Source organism: Stenella coeruleoalba (assembly GCF_951394435.1).
Source record: "Stenella coeruleoalba genome assembly, chromosome: 8".
NCBI lineage: Eukaryota > Metazoa > Chordata > Mammalia > Artiodactyla > Delphinidae > Stenella > Stenella coeruleoalba.
The window spans coordinates 86,100,871-86,111,639 of NC_137154.1; the positions used below are offsets into that span (position 1 = coordinate 86,100,871).

The 10,769-nt window shown below is 39.5% G+C and overlaps 1 pseudogene across 1 annotated transcript; it reads left to right on the forward strand.

The window, feature by feature from the left end:
- The first annotated feature begins 3,390 nt into the window (after positions 1–3,390).
- LOC307190433 (elongation factor 1-alpha 1-like) lies at positions 3,391–5,232 on the forward strand (annotated as a pseudogene). Its single transcript has 2 exons — positions 3,391–4,333; positions 4,990–5,232. The product of its transcript is annotated as an elongation factor 1-alpha 1-like (transcript).
- The last annotated feature ends 5,537 nt before the right edge of the window (positions 5,233–10,769 follow it).

Consider the following 10,769-nt stretch of genomic DNA (forward strand, 5'->3'; position numbering starts at 1 on the left):
ATCATCTCACTCCAGTCAGAATGGCCATCATCAAAAACTCTAGAAACAATCAATGCTAGAGAGGGTGTGGAGAAAAGGGAACACTCTGGCACTTCTGGTGGGAATGTAAATTGGTACAGCCACTATGGAGAACAGTACGGAGGATCCTTAAAAAACTACAAATAGAACTACCATATGACCCAGCAATCCCACTACTGGGCATATACCCTGAGAAAACCATAATTCAAAAAGAGTCATGTACCGAAATGTTCATTGCAGCTCTATTTACAAGAGCCAGGAGATGGAAGCAACCTAAGTGTTCATCAACAGATGAATGGATAAAGAAGATGTGGCACATATATACAATGGAATATTACTCAGCCATAAAAAGAAACGAAATTGAGTTATTTGTAGTGAGGTGGATGGACATAGAATCTGTCATACAGAGCGAAGTAAGTCAGAAAGAGAAAAACAAATAACGTATGCTAACACATATATATGGAATCTAAGAAAAAAAAGAAAAAGGTCATGAAGAACCTAGGGGTAAGACGGGAATAAAGACGCAGAGCTACTAGAGAATGGACTTGAGGATATGGGGAGGGGGAAGGATAAGCTGTGACAAAGTGAGAGAGTAGCATGGACATATATACACTGCCAAACGTAAAATAGATAGCTAGTGGGAAGCAGCCGCATAGCACAGGGAGATCAGCTCGGTGGTTTGTGACCACCTAGAGGCATGGGATAGGGAGGGTGGAAGGGAGCAAGATGCAAGAGGGAAGAGTTGTGGGAACATATGTATATGTATAACTGATTCACTTTGTTATAAAGCAGAAACTAACACACCATTGTAAAGCAATTATACTCTAATAAAGATGTTTAAAAAAAAAAGTGTTGGATCACAATGTTCAATGCAGCTCTACAATAGCCAGGACATGGAAGCAAACTAAGTGTCCATTGACAGATGAACGGATAAAGAAGATGTGGCACATATGTACAATGGAATATTATTCAGCCGTAAAAAGAAACGAAATTGAGTTATTTGTAGTGAGGTGGATGGACCTAGAGTCTGTCATACAGAGTGAAATAAGTCAGAAAGAAAAAAAACAAATCCTGTATGCTAACACATTTAAGGAATCTAAAAAAAAAAAAAATGGTTCTGACAAACCTAGGGGCAGGACAGGAATAAAGACACAGACGTAGAGAATGGATTTGAGGACACGGGGAGGGGGAAGGGTAAGCTGGGACGAAGTGAGAGAGTGGCATGGACATATAAACACTATCAAAGGTAAAATAGATAGCTAGTGGGAAGCAGCCACATAGCCCAGGGAGATCAGCTTGGTGCTTTGTGACCACCTAGAGGGGTGGGATAGGGAGGGTGGGAAGGAGATGCAAGAGGGAGGAGATGGGGATATATATATATATATATATATATATATATATATATATATATATCTGATTCACTTTGTTATAAAGCAGAGATAAGACACCATTTTAAAGCAATTATACTCCAATAAAGATGTTTTTAAAAAAATCTAAGACATAGTTTTGATGTTATATCTACACTGAAGCACTGAACCTCTCAGTTTAAGGTATATTTATAATTTAGGGCATTGTGTATTTCCAGGGCAAAATAAATTGAATCAGCACCAGCTATCTTTGTACTCCATTACCATCCTAATGACAACATGGTAGAGAAACTTTCATAATCTGCTCATTTCTTTTAGGAATTTAGAATTTAGAATCGTTAATACTTATCACAGAAAGATTACGGGCCATACAAATAAAGAGAAATATTAGGTCAGAAATATAGGCAGCACATATTAACACAAAGCCTAGAAGAGCATCTTTTGAAATACAACATTCATTTGGAAATTCTTAATCAGCTTAGCACTATCATTTCAACCTAAGAGTGATTATAAAGTCGTTGGATCAATGCAGTATATACTCATCCCATTAAGATAACAGTTGAAAATGTGAACCAAAATTAAGAATAATATATTTGTATGTCGCTTTCCACCCATTCTCAGACCCCCTCCCCTAAATCTAACTTTCTTTGGTAGGTAAAGCTCAGATACACACTCTGGGTGAAATGGATATGTCATAAGGCCAATAGGAAATACAAGATTTAGGACAGATAAAGTAGCCCATCAACACTTCTTAGGTACTGGGAAGAGCTCCCTTTCCCCTTTCATGATACTAGGAACATAGGGAGACAGAAAGTGTAGGCACCCAAGAAATATGGACAGAAGTAAGACAGACAGACTTGTGCCCTTGCTCTTGCTGTTCTTCAACAATACTGCAAAAGCAGTATTTAGTGAGATAAAGTCCTATCCAAGGCATCCTTATGATGGCTGGGTATTTAGTGAGAAGAACCGTTAGGATAAGATCCAGATCAAGAAATGGACTTCCCATTTGCATAGGAAAACTGAGGGTTTCATACCTTCTTTGCTGTGGGCTGCCTTTTGCTATAAACCTAAATGGAGTTACTCCTAGCTTATTGGGGTTAGGAGTGAGGTGGGTGATGACTACAGCCTCCAATTATTCCCAGGGGAAAAAAAAGTGAGTCAAGAGTTCCACTACCACTGTGTCTTCCAGGATTATTAATACAAAGAGACTTGGGACTTCAAATTGACACTGGGAAAGTATTATCTTTACAGTAGATATAGAAGCTACATAGTAGTGAAAGAATCTGTAGGCAAACTTTACCACCTCTCTGGATGCCATTCTTAAATAGAGTTTTCTCGGTTAATACTTAGTACATTATACCAGTAACCATAGCAGCGTACGGATTTGAATATTGCTGTTAAATTCCATATAATTGGCAAATGTAAAGATGAATTAACATTATTTCCTTTTCTGCTCCACAGAGGTAAGTTGGTATGAAGTTGGGTCACCCTGCAAAACAGAGCCAGAAATTTTTCTCTTTCAAGACCATGAAGAAGGAAACTGAGTGAAGAAATTGAACTTAAATCTGAAAGAGATGGGCTTAATATTTATCAAGCATCTCTACCTAGGCTAAAATATTTAATCCTTTCAGAGCCATCTGAGGCATAGGTGTTATTATTACTACTTTATAGATGAAGAAACCAAGGCTTAGGAAGTTAAGTAGCTAACTGAAGGTCACACAGCCAGAGAGTGGCAGGAGCAGGATGCAAACATAGGTGTATTTTTCCTGATTCCAAATTCTGTTCTCCTTCCTAAGGCATCTTAGTTACCATTGGAGCCATTTTACAGATAAGAGAACCAATAATTAATTTCTTCTATCCTTTGACAGGTAAGAAAACTGCACCTCAGAGTAATTAAGCATGTTCCCAAAGTCACATAATTACTTAATGCCACAGAATTCAAACCTACTTTTTCACAACAGATTTACCACCAGATCACAAGTATCACAACTAAATCTAAGCCAAAATGGGAAAGAAAACGATTCATATCAATATTGTTGTCACCAGACACATAGATTAGAGCAAGTCTACCACCACTGGCCATCTGGTCTACAAATGTGGTGGGATCAACAAAAGAGCCAAAGAAAAAATTTGAGAATGAGGCTACTGATATGAGAAAGGACTCCTTCAAGTATGCCTGGGTATTGGGCAAACTGAAAGCTGAACATGGGCTTGGTATCACCACTGATATTCCCCTGTAGAAATTCAAGACCAGCAAGTAGTATCATTGATGTCTCAGGACACAGAGACTACCCAAAACATGCCTATAGGCACACCCTAGGCTGACTGTGCTGCGCTGACTGCTGCTGCTGCTGGCATTGGTGAAGTTGAAGCAGGGATCTCCAAGAATGGGCAGACCTGTGAGCATGCACTTCTGGCTTACAGACTGTGGGTGAGACAACTAATTGTTGGTGTTAAAATGGGTTCCACTGAGCCACCCGGCAGCCAGAAGAGATAAAAGGAAATCATTAAGAAAGTCAGCACCTACATTAAGAAAATTGGCTACAACTCCAACACAGTGGCACTTGTGCCAGTTTCTGGTTGGAATGGTGACAACATGCTGCAGCCAAGTACAAACATGCTTTGACTCAAAGGATGGAAAGTCACTCATAAAGATGGCAATCAATGCCAGTGAAACCACGATGCTTGAAGCTCTGGATTGCATCCTGCCACCAAGTCTTCCAACTGACAAACCCTTGCGTCTGCTCCTCCAGGGTGTCTACAAAATTGGCGGTATTGGCACTGTCCCTGTGGAGACTGGTGTTCTCAAACCCAGCATAATGGTCACCTTTGCTGTAGTCACCATTACAACTGAAGTCAAGTCTGTTGAAATGCATCCTAAAGCTTTGAGTGAAGCTCTATCTTGGGACAAGGTGGGTCTCAATGTCAAGAACATGTCTGTCAGAGATGTTTGTTGTGGGGCTTCCCTGGTGGCACAGTGGTTGAGAGTCTGCCTGCCGATGCAGGGGTCACGGGTTCGTGCCCTGGTCCGGGAAGATGCCACATGCCGCGGAGCGGCTGGGCCCATGAGCCATGGCCGCTGGGCCTGAGCGTCCGGAGTCTGTGCTCCACAACGGGAGAGGCCACAACAGTGAGAGGCCCGCGTACCACAAAAAAAAAAAAAGATGTTTGTTGTGGCACTGTGGCTGATGACAGCAAAAATGACCCACCAGGGACTTCCCTGGTGGCACAGTGGTTAAGAATCTGCCTGCCAATGCAGGGGACATGGGTTCAATCCCTGGTCCTGGAAGATCCCACATGCTGTGGAGCAACTAAGCCCATGTGCCGCAACTACTGAGCCCACATGCCACAACTGCTGAAGCCCATGTGCCTAGAGCCCGTACTCCGCAACAAGAGAAGCCACAACAATGAGAAGCCCGCGCCCGCAACGAAGAGTAGCCTCCACTCTCCGCAACTAGAGAAAGCCTGCACGCAATGACCAAGACCCAGCGCAGCCAAAAATAAATAAATAAATGATCTACCAATGGAAACAGATGGCTTCACAGCTCAGGTGATTATCCTGTACCATCCAGGCCAAATCAGTGCTGGCTATGCACTTGTGCAGGATTGTCAAATAGCTAATGTTGCTTGCAAGTTTGCTGGGCTGAAGAGGAAGGTTGACTGCTATTCTGTGAAGAAGCTGGAAGATGGTTCCCAATTCTGTAAAGCTGGTGATGCTGGCATGGTTCATTTGGTTGCTGGAAAGCCCATGTATTTTGAGAGCTTTTCTGACAATCCTCCTCAGGGTCATTTTGCTGTTTGTGACATGAGACAGACGTGTCTTGGGTGTCGTCAAAGCAGTGGATGACCCAGAAAGTTCAGAAGGCTAAGTGAATAATATCCCTAATACCTGACACCCCAGTTTTAATCAGTTGTTGAAGAACATTATCAGGATTGTTTGTTTCTGTTGGCCATTTAAGTTTAACAGTAAAAGATTGGTTAATGATAATGCATTGTAAAACTTTCAGAAAAAAAAGGAAAATATGTTGTGGACCATTTGTTTTTGTGTGCGTATGGCAGTTTTAAGTTATAAGTTTTAAAAATCAGTAATTTTTAATAGAAACAATTTGACTAAAAATCTGTCACAGAATTTTGAGACCCATTAAAATAAAGTTTAATGAGAAACCTGTGTCCTCTTTTGGTCAAGACTGTAAATTCCTATAGTATGACTTAGGTAAAAGATTTAAGTAAGCATTTCCTATCAGCTATTTTTGGTGTTTTATAAGGAACCTAAATGCCCATTGACAGATGAATGGATAAAGAAGATGTGGTGTATATATATATATATATATATATATATATATATATATATATATACATATATATATATATACAATGGAATATTACTCAGCCATTAAAAAGAATGAAATATTAACATTTGCAGCAACATGGCTGGACCTAGAAGTTATCATACTAAGTGAAGTCAGTCTGACAAAGACCAATATCATATGATATCACTTATATGTGGAATCTTAAAAAATGATACAAATGAACTTATTTACAAAACAAGAATAGACTCACACACATAGAAAACAAAGTTATGGTTACCAAAGTGGAAGGGGGAGGGGGAGGGATAAATTAGGGGTTTGGAATTAACAGATACACACTACAATAGATAAAATAGATAAACAACAAGGATTTACTGTATAAGACCGGAAACTGTATTCGATATCTTACAATAACCTATAATAGAAAAGAATCTGAAAAAGAATAGATATATGTATGCATACATATAACTGAAACATTTTGCTGTACACCTGAAACAATTGCAACATTGTAAATCAACTATACTTCAACTTAAAAAAAGGCCAAATTCTGCAATATTAATGTCCATGTGCTGCACACAAAATTTTGTGTAGTCACATAAACAGTGAGTAAATTTTTTGGTATAATCTCAAATTTTAGTTTCGCGGTTATTGGAATATGCATTCTCAGATTTACAAATTTTGAAGTAGTTTAAAGAATCTAAAGTGTAAGGCTTAAATAGTAATAACTGCCCTGCTAGAGTTCATTATATCCAGATTCTAGGAAAAATAAAGGTGCTGGGAGTTGAAGAAAAAAAAAAATTCAAACCCAGGACTTCTAATTTCTTCTCCAGGACTCTTTGCATTTTACAGGTAATTGTAACATTCTACTAAGTCCAGTGTTTATCATTTTGTAATGTCATTTGTAACCTTTGTAGAGCATTTATTACTTAATTTAGATGACATTCAGGGTCAAATTGACTCTTAAAATCTAGACAAGACTGGTCTCCAGCATACCTCATGTTGAAAGTCCAAATCCCTGTCCAAGATTTCTGTGCATTCCTGGGGGGCTTATGTTCTCATAACTGTCTCCTGCTTCAGCTGACTTCTTGTTCTCCACTTGGTATCTTGCAACTTGCTCATTACTGCATGGGTTTTTTAGCTACCTTTCTTAGTTTTACATACACACACACACAAATAAAATTATGCACACAAAGCCTTTGTGTAGCAGATGTTACAAAACGTTTAGAGAAATTAAGAAATAGATGGGGTTTGCACTGCCGACCCATCACAACTGGAATTAATAGTCATTCTGTTCTAGAGAGTCTTTTGGCTGATTTTCTATGTTGCTCAGCCATTCTCTCTCCTTTCTGTCCCCTCCTACCACCATCATTTTTTCTTTTTAATGCAAAGTAATTCTACCCTCCATTTGTTCTGCCCCACACTCTGAATCCTACGGTGGGCCTATTTTTTCATACCCAAATGCTCCAAGGTATTGTCTTCTTTTAAGACCACTTATTCCCAAAAGAAATTGTACTATCAACTATTAAGAAAACAATAGGATTTTTTAAACCACCCATGAACTATACCACATGATCTAAGGGGCACACAGGGAAGAAAATCTGCTCTTAAAGAGTAGCTAGGGGCTGCCCTGGTGGCGCAGTGGTTGAGAGTCTGCCTGCCAATGCAGGGGACACGGGTTCGTGCCCTGGTCCGGGAGGATCCCACATGCCACGGAGCGGCTGGGCCTGTGAGCCATGGCCACTGGGCCTGCGCGTACGGAGCCTGTGCTCCGCAACGGGAGAGGCCGCAACAGTGAGAGGCCCGCGTACCGCCAAAAAAAAAAAAAGAGTAGCTAACCTAATAGGAAAATAGATACACATAACTCAGAGTTCCCTTGGGCCTCACCAGCCTGTGAAAACAACGAGGTCACATGATATTTAACAGTTCAGTCTCCACAACATGCCCACATCCCCCCCGACACCCCCAGCCCCATGTCCTGACAGATATGAGGAAGGCCAATATAACATAAATTCAGCTAATACAACTATGGAGACTAAATAACGTAAAATTAGAGCGGGGAAAGACATCTGAAGGCTGAAGAGAGTTACTAAGATGACCATGGGTGAAATGGTCCACCTGAGGTTTAAGTCAGCTATTTCATTTTCTGAGCTTGAGTCACCAGGGTTCAATGGTAACAGCCTCTAAAGGTCTGTTTGTTTAATCTATTTTAGTTTTATTCTCCCCCAACAAAAAAATCTGGGGTTATCTGGGGTTTCCATTGCTGACCAAATGGAAAGTATTAACAGTCAAAGCAACTGACAATGGAAATCCGTTTAACTTCATGTTACAATGTTTCTGTTACAAGCAATGAGAAAAACCAGTAAAGTCAGTGAAAAGGCAATCTTGCAAAACAAGTTTTAAATAATGCAGCTACCACAGGTCCTCCATTCCTGAAGTTTTTTATTCATAAAATTCTAGCAATATCATTTGGTGGCAAAACTTGAACTGAATAGACATGAGACTGTTTGTAGTCATTTTTCATCCCAATTCATAGGAGTAGTCCTGTGTTTCCTGAAGAAACATGCAAGTGCTTGATTACAGGGTGCTCCTCCAGCCACACTAAGGGAAGTATGTAAGATGTGGAATGCATAATCTACCTTTCCAAAGTCTAAGACATGCTGAATTCCAGTACCCACGTGACCCCAAGGGTTGCAGATAAAGGGTTGTACACTATGTGTTGACATCTGCTAGAGGAAACTGAGAGCAAAGTGAAGGGAAGTAATGGCAAATGGGGGAAGCTGGTATGGCTCCAGGGGCCCAATTTTCAGAAGGCCTGGTTAAACATGTGGTCTGTCAAAGGCAGAGAATACTAGATAGAGTACCGTTGTAGACATCTGGAGTCGTACAGGGGCTGTGGTGAGTGAGAATATTTGGGAAACCCGAACAAGTCCTCCAGCCAAAGTCAGACTTGCCTATGGGGACCTGTGGCCCAGCTACTCATCACCACCTACAAAGCAGGGTGTTGAGGGCAGGATAGTAAGATCACAAACATTCTAGTGGAAGTTTCTAATCTCCTCCTTTTTATTTTAAGAAATCTGATCATTTAAGTTTGGGGTTTATTTCAACGCTCATTTAATTTTCAGAAAAGGGATTATTTTAAAAAGAAAAAAGAGAGAATAGAAAAATAAAGACTTACTTACTAAAATAGGTCTTAAACTTGGCAGCACATCAGAATCACTTGGGAAGATTTTTAAACTACTGATCCCTGAACCCATCCCAGACACACTGATAAGGATGTCCTGAAGTGCTTCCAACGCACATGAAATTTTCAAAGTGACCCAAGGTAATCTTGATGTGTAGACAAGGTTGAGAACTACTGCCTTAGGATTTTTTTTTTTAATTTTTAAAAAGAGAAAGACTTTTCCCCTATTTCTGTACAAGGAATGAAAGTGCCAAAGGTCCAGAAAAGCCCAAACAGGGTGGCGAGTACACTTTGCAGTTCTTGTTTAATCACATGTACTAACCACACAAAGGAAGTTTCATTTCTGCAAAACCTATCCGTTTCTCTTTCATACTTATTGTTTGCAATCCTAGACGTATAAAACAATTTTCAGCCAATGACTTCATCTTCCCCAACCTTGAGGCCATGGATGTGTCCAACATTTATGTACCATCAAGGATTAAGGGAAGATCTGCTATATGTCAGAAGGAAAAACAGCTTCCCAGAAATTCCCTTTTGTGTTGGATGGAATGTAGCAGAATCAGTGTCTTGACAGGTACCTAACTTCTTTTCTTTCTTCTGATGGCGTATGTGCATAACACACTCTACATTCTTTATATGTATTCTTAAGCAATCTGGCTTTCTCTCCTTTTTCTCTGAATTACCTCAAAATGAAGAAAATGTTGCAAGTTAGTCTCTCTCTTATCTGCTTTAAAATATGGCTCCAGAATGCTTTCTCTTTGACTGTATCCTGTGTATCCCCATGACTGTTTGGTTTATTTGTGATAGCTGACAATTCCTCCTCTTCATCTGCTGCTTTGTGGAAATGATCAAGCCAAACAGGATTCATATTCTTCATGTGTTAGTCAACCAAACATATTTTCCAAGCTATTATTTATTTTTCTCTTTCCATTTGGACTTTTTCTCCCTTCTCCTCCTTCAAGTCTCTTCCTCAGAGGTTCTGCCTTTATCCTCAATTCAAATTGGTTAACCTGTTACTGTTTCTCAGAACATCATATGCTTCACTTTTCATAGCACTCATCACAATTTAATTAAATGTTTATCTCTATACTTATTTATTTAATGTCTATTTTCTTACTAGATGATAGAATATTTGAGGTCAGGAACCAAGTTTGTTTTGTAGTTTAGTCTGTTGTTTAGTTGTTTAGTTTGTCATTTGGTTTGATTTGATTTTTGTTTTTATCCTTTGTTTCCCGTGTGTGTCTGGGTGTGTGTTTGGGGATTTTCCTGGGTGGGTTTTTGTTCGTTTGTTTGTTTGGTTTTTGGAGGGGAGGGTCCTTTCTTTTTTTTTTTTTACATCAGTGCCTAACACTGTGTCACATCAGTGCCTAACACTAACACAGAGTGGATGATAAATAAATACTAATTGAATCAATGGATTAAAAGCCCCAAAGATCCAAGTAACCTGGGGTATTGGATATGTTCATCAGAAGGTCACTGGAGACTTTACGAAAAGGTGTCAGTTAAAGCAGAGATAACTGGAAACCAGAAAGCAGTAGACTAAAGATGGGCTGGGAGCCCAGAGAAAGGAGGTATAGTACACCCACCTTTGCATAGCAAGACTTGCAATTGTCATGTAAAAACAAGTGTCCAAAATGTAAGACTTTAACCAGTGAGTCACACCTAACCTAATAAATGAACATTTATTTCAGAGTTGCACATTCCATTTTTATATAATTGTGATTCAGAACAAATACCTTGATGATGCTTTATTTGCTATGGCAAGTGCTTAACTGCAGCTTGTTTTGTTGGCATCTATTTAAATGTCAGTAAAACTCTCTCCCACAGATATTAAATTTTATAATTAATCATTCATGAAGCCTTCTTTAATCAACTTTTCCTTAAGTATTTCAAATT